The sequence below is a fragment of the Montipora capricornis genome, chromosome 10 (assembly GCF_036669925.1).
Source record: "Montipora capricornis isolate CH-2021 chromosome 10, ASM3666992v2, whole genome shotgun sequence".
In the NCBI taxonomy this organism is placed as follows: Eukaryota; Metazoa; Cnidaria; class Anthozoa; order Scleractinia; family Acroporidae; genus Montipora; species Montipora capricornis.
The window spans coordinates 26655888-26662694 of record NC_090892.1 but is presented as its reverse complement, the minus strand read 5'-3'; the positions used below and the strand labels follow the sequence as shown (position 1 = coordinate 26662694).

Sequence of the window (6807 nt, the reverse complement as noted above, 5' to 3'; positions counted from 1 at the left end):
GGAATTACCTGTACAGTTGGAGAACAAGGTGCTGGATTCTGTATTTATTTATTTATTTTTAAAGCAATAGTGGTTCCCATTTCTTTCGCGTCGTTGTATCTTACTTCTCTACTTTATGAATATATTGTAGATGCCGTAATAACTATTCTTTGAAAATTGGCTTTCATTCTTTAAATTTACACAGCCAGATGAAATGTTTGCTTGTCAAAAAAGAAAAATTAATTTGCAAATTGTATTTAGAGGTGAATTAATTTGCAAATCGTATTTAGAGGTATCTGGCCTCAGTCCCAAGCAAGTATCTACTTGAAAAGCATATTCTTTACTAACAATTTTACAGGCCTGCATCCATGAAAATACATGATTCCAAAAACAACGGCTTTTGCTACATTCCCAAAATAAATGAAAGAGCCTTTCTTTACCATATTGACAGAAGGTGCATTTCTTGTTATCTATACGTCCTATTTTCTTAAGAAAACTATTAGTTGAAAGTCGTCGATGTAGGAATTTAAAATTCAAAACAATGAGTTTTGAACTCTTGGTACATGTAAAGGCCAAGACATAGGCTGCTTTCCAGTTGACTTTGCGACCGGGTTCCAGAAAAATTTCTTTGTGCCATTTTTCTTGACTTAGAGTTGGTAGCTCACTTTTTATTGATACAAACTTCTTGTAAATCAGTCTAGAGGGTTTTGAGTTTTTTAGAAATTTTGAAAGGAAAGCCAACAGATACTGGATTATTACTACATTATCAAAGTCATGTCGATGTGCGATATAAACAGTCACTGCTAAAAACAATGCTGAATCGTGCTTTTAAGCTCTCTTCGAGCTGGCAACTGTTCCATCTAGAATGTGAACGTCTCAAGGAGACTTTCTCTCGGCTTCATTATCCAGTCCCACTCTTACAATCAGCAATCAGAGATTTTGTTACTGCAAAAGTTTCAGGGGATGTAAGATCCAAACAGACCTGTGACGATAAGAAAGCACCTGTGAGAATAATATTACCATTTAAGGACCAGAGATCAGCGAATTCTGTGCGAAGACAACTTGGAGAATTAAGTCACAAAATCGGAAAAGATATCCATCCCGTGTACACAAGCCGAAAGATCGGATCTAACATCAAGCCAAAAGAAAGCAAACCCCCTATTGTTAACCAACAATGTGTTGTTTACCATTTCAAGTGTGATCTGTGCGATGCGGATTATGTCGGCTACACATGCCGACACCTGTATCAACGCATTGAAGAACATAAGGGATCTGCCATCGGGAAACACGTCAGAGATCAACATGGGAGGGACCCAAGGGACATATCTCGTAGTTTCAAGATCTTACGGAAGTGCCAGAGCAAATTTGACTGCTTAATTTATGAGATGCTTTTTATAAAAGAACTAAAGCCAACTTTGAACACGCAGTCTGACTCCATCCGTGCAAAGTTATTTTTATAGCTCGGAGTATTTCATATATTCTTTTGTAAAGCTTTTGTCCTATTGTTATCTAGCCTTTTTTAATTTTTATCACTTACCTTTTGTAACGCTTAGTACATGTTTCCACATTTTTATCGCTTTTAATATTCTCACGTGTGATTTTACTTCTTATAGGCAAAGTTTTATTCACTTTTTTTCAAACTTGAAAATGATCTCAGCGAGATCGAAACGTCGGAAAATTTTATCGCTAGTTTTTATCTTAAAATGTATTTCGAAGAAACTACTTATTAGGTTTTGAAAGGAAGCTCTCATAACTAACATTAGTCCTTTCACTTTGCCTACGGAGAGAATTAGTTCCCGAAATTATTCCGTAATAACTTAAGGGAGTAACTTGAAGGTTATATTTGTCTTGAAAAACTCAAAGGAATAATTTAGGATGTGGTTAACTTCGGTTATACCTTTATGGGACCAGTCTTTGAAAAAAACGGGTCTATTTCCAATTTTTATGTGTGAGTTATACCATAGAGGTGAAGATAAAAACTGTGCTTTGGATGTCAAGTTTTCGGTGAAGGGGGCTTCACACCAAATTTCAAGAATTTCTTTGATGAAAGGGTCTGAGACTTCAATGAAACATCACGCGTCCTTCCTAGTAAGGTTTCCTAAAAATATCGTCTTTCCTCCATGTGACTGAAGTTCTAAATCAAAAAGAGACTTCCTGCTACTACTATTTCGGGATCAAGATATTTTTTAATCCAAGATGATTTAAGAGGTTTATTAAAAGACTCTATATCAATCATTTTAAGTCCTCCTTCAGAAAGATCGTTTATCATAACATTTCTTTTTATTTTATCCCCTTTTTTCGTTTTCTCTTTTTCACGTTCTCTGGCATATCCAGTCCTCTTATGCCCCAGGTCGGAGAACGTGTCAATTCATGCTTTCATCTAAAAGAAATGAAATTCGTAAAGTGCAGTGTTTTCTTTGTACACGTGTCAGTTTTGGGGAAGCAACCAGTTCAATGATTTATTATTTTTTTTCTGTGGCTTACCTTTTGCGATATTGCCCTACATTTGTTGGCTCAAAAGATGAGATGAAGCCGAAGTACATATCTGCAAATCCCTGCAAAATGTACACATTACATGACATAGAAAAAATCAAAATAAGCATCCACAAAGCCACCTGTGAATTGCATAGTAATTTTCTTGAATGTCAGTCATTTACAACATTATTGCAGTGTACTATTAGGTATAAATAATATTGATGTACAGGTACCTTCTACAATTCTGGCTGTGTCCTGCTGTAGAAGTGGTTCTACTTTTCCGGGAAGGTTTTTTAGCAGGGTTTTCCTTTCATCTCCCATTAGGCTTGTCAAATCCCAGGTCCCAGAACCTTTCCATCTGCATTTCACTTTTCCCAGACTGAAAAGGATACACCGCAGCTATTGATGGCTTCTATTAGCTCGTCAAGATGTACCCTTTTGTTCCCTGTGAGATGACTCTCTTCATCATTGCACGTCATTGCATCTTCTATTATATTTCCAATCAAGACATCTGTAACTGGCAACATTAAATGTAACTCATCCAAAATGATTTGATCCAGTGGGATGTTAAGGAGAGGTTGGTGAATGCAGCAGTAGTTCTCTCCCTTTGACTTTAATGCAAATTCTTACAGTTCTTCCAATGTCCTTCTGAGAGGGCAGCTGTCACAGAAGTTGTCAGGCTTGGTCATGTCTCCCCTTAAAAAAAAAATTGCATAATATTAATTCATACTTCAGACGTGAGCAACAGAATACAAAATTAAGATGTTAGTTGCCACATTAAAACTTCTTTCAGTTAAAATTAACTCAACTTATATTTTTAAGAATTTATGTGAATTTGATTTATAATGTTATCATTGGCCTGAATTGTACTGAATGATGGAGTTTTTAAATCTAATTAAAAGTGTTGTAAATTGCCATGGACAATTAGTGAAGTGTGGAACTCTATAAATGCATTTCAATTTAATCTTTATAACAACTATAGTTTAGTCCAAAGCCTTTAGGTCATACTCAGATGATACCTGTCTTTTTTATGAACTTTGCACCACAAGCAAGCATATGTAGTGTTTGCAGCACTAATACCCATAACCAGCAGCAAAAACTAAAAAGAGATAATGTAAATTATTAGGGACCTGATTACATGAGTTAGGTAATTTACGGTCAAAATACTCAAAACGTTCCGCTTATGACTGAAGAATCGATTTCATTACTCAGAAACCAATTGCAATCTTGAATTTCGAAATTTAAATGGAATATTGAAATCATTCGACCATAGCCTGAGCCCGACCTCATTTGAAATACCGAATATTGATTGGAGTATTTGACAAAACAAACTCTTAATTGGAAGGAGGCGCCAATTTCACAAGGCAGAAAAGATGGCCACAAGAAATGTACTCGGAGGTGTTAACCAGCCAGGAAAACCGCTTTCTCTTCCTGTAAGGGAAGAAATTGTTCATTTATACACTGAAGGATGCCAAATAGAGCAAATTTCGAAAGATTTGAAGATAACTGGGAGAGGTCTTAGAAACATTTTGGACCCTTTTAGGACTTATGGAACGGTAACTCCCTTTGCAACTGGCGGGAGCAAAGTAAGGGTGATGCGAGACGATATTTTAGAAGTCATTGAAATATGGAAGTTACAAAAACCCAGCATTTATTCGGCAGAAATACAAGAAAGACTTCTTTTGGAAGGTATCTGCACTCAGTATAATTTACTGTCTATCGACAATCAACAAAAGTTTACGGACTGAAATTCCGTCGGAATATCTTCTAAGACAGACAAAGTTGAGGAATATCTTGCTATAACAAGCCACGTTGATCCAACTGGCCTTCATTTTTTTGACGAAGCATCAGTAATTAAAACCACCTCAAATCGTTCGTATGGGCACAGTTACAGGGGAAGCAAAGCACTTGAAGTTCAGAGGTATGCTTCGAATGCGACATACACAGTGAACTTATTACCTAGTATTTTCGGTGTTGACCATTACAATATAATTCCTTGAGCATCCAACGGTGCAGCATTGATTTCCTTTTTTAACTATGCAATTGACTGCATGAGACTGAACGGCCTACCAGTGTTTATGTATGGAAATGTGGTTGTAATGGACAATTGCTGTTTCCATCATGGTCGCATAACAGAACGCACTCTTAGACAAATGTTGGAAATGAGGAGTGTGACCCTTCTATTTCAGCCACCTTACTCCCCTCACTTAAACACATGCGAATATTGTTTCCATGAAATGACACAGCAGCTAAGGGGTGATGAACTCTATTCTCAAAGATATACCGAAATGGCAATAATGAGTGCAGTCAACAATATAGCTGTAGCACATTCTCAACATGATTTCCATTGTTGTAGTTATATAATGTGATGCCCAATGAACATGGGACAGACCATTAGTTTTTGTTTTTTGTTTTTTTTTTTATGAGGGGGGGTGGGGGTGTTGAACAATAACCGAAAAAAAAATTCTTGTTCGAGAAATTTAAGAGAAAAAAATTCCTGCAAAGCCAAACTGGGAAAACAAATTCATGCAAATATTGAAGCTTAAGAAAAATTCATACTCAGAGGAAACTGCCAACCCACGCCCCCCACAGAAATGAAATTGTCCGTCCCTAAATGGAGGATTTTATTGTATTTACTTTTGCAATTTTTCTCATAAGTGATTAGTGTTGATTTCTCCAGGACACAGCAACTGAGCAATGCCTATTTCAAACATCAAGCTTGACATGTACAGAATCTAAGGGTAATGAGTTTCAACAAAGTATTTCGCAATGGCAATAGATTTAGCAAATGTAAATTGCAAAATTTGAACTAGGCATAACTGCAAAAAAAGTTCTGGGAAGATGATGAGAACTAGTTGGAAAATAACCCTATCCAGATGAAGAGTTCAGGTAAAACTTTCAGTTTCCTTTGTAAATGTACTTGTCTGGCTAGTCAGAATAAGGAACAATGTGGAACTCCATTTTTCAAATTGACGTAATGGTAAACATTTTTGTTTAGATGAACTTCCATTCTTTCCAGAGTTTTTATACATGTATGCTTAACATTACAGTTACAAATCACAGTTATACACCTCATTTATTGATTGATTTTGTAGCCTTATTTCAGATCCTTCAAGGTTTACTCTTTTGTCAATTATTGGGTTAATTACATCTGTAATGACACAAAGACATTCAAGATTGAAAGAGATATATTGGTAAAGTATCATCACATGGTCTCAATTGGGAAAGCAGACTAAACAGGCAAATAAGTATAGAAAATCATATGAACACAAGTGCAATTCATTACACATGGGCACAAGTGATGTTTTGAAAGTTCTCAAAATTGCACGAGCCACAGGAAGGTGGACTTTTAGAAATTGAAAAACATTGAGTGACCATATATCACACATTGCACAAGTAGTTCATGTGAATTTTTGTGTGTGATATTCTCAACTAAATAAAAAAATAATTCAAAATGCAACTGTCTTGCTTCTGTGCACGAGCATCCCTCATTTCCATGGCAGTTTTCATCTTGCACTCTATAAACTCCATTTGTACTCTAAGTCATTAACGCATTGATAATACTAACAATAATTAAAATATCAAGCCTGTAATTGGTTAGTGACAAATTGTCACTAACCAATTACAGACTTGATATTTTTTGTTGAGTGTATTATAAAGTATAAGGTCAATGCACTTGGCAGACACACAGAACACTTTACTATTGACTGCTTACATGTAAGAGAGGTGTGTGCTAGATAAATGATGCCCACTATGTACAGGTTTCACTAAATTTTGTTGAGACACTCGGAGTTGGTTTTTGATCAAATTATCCAAGGCTTCTTAGGTTTTGCTAAGTGTGTGAACACTTCCTCATTCCTTGCTGTATTATCGGTGAAACATTTAAAGTACCACCAATACTTTTCCACTCAAATGATCAAATAGCAACTGCTAGGAGTCTGTTCTTTGCGTCTTAACAAACCCAGCAACATATAAAATCCAAAACGCTTCTACTAGTGAATCACCAAGAACGTTTATTGACAAGTTTAATTTCACAGGACTGCAACCAGCTGAAAAGATAACTTTTAATTTTTTATTATGAAAATATACAGTATGCTATATAATACAGCTCGTAAACATGAACAGTAACTCATTGAAGGAAGTTTTTTTAAAAACATGGCCCATCTTGAAAATCCTCTTTCTCAATGTTGAGTGAGCACAACCAAAGAAGTGTACTTGAAAAACTCAAATTCTCCTTTTGTTTTCATAAGTGGGCTAGGTCAATCTAAAGGGGGACATTATGGTTAAAGGTCATCAAAAACATTACTTGGATCCTACTCCATCGCCTCCCAACCTTCAAAATCATATTTCAGA

General features: G+C 35.9%; 1 pseudogene; it reads right to left on the bottom strand.

The window, feature by feature from the left end:
• Positions 1-880: 880 nt before the first annotated feature.
• LOC138020566 (uncharacterized) overlaps positions 881-6807 on the bottom strand; it is a 6280-nt pseudogene continuing 353 nt past the window's right edge.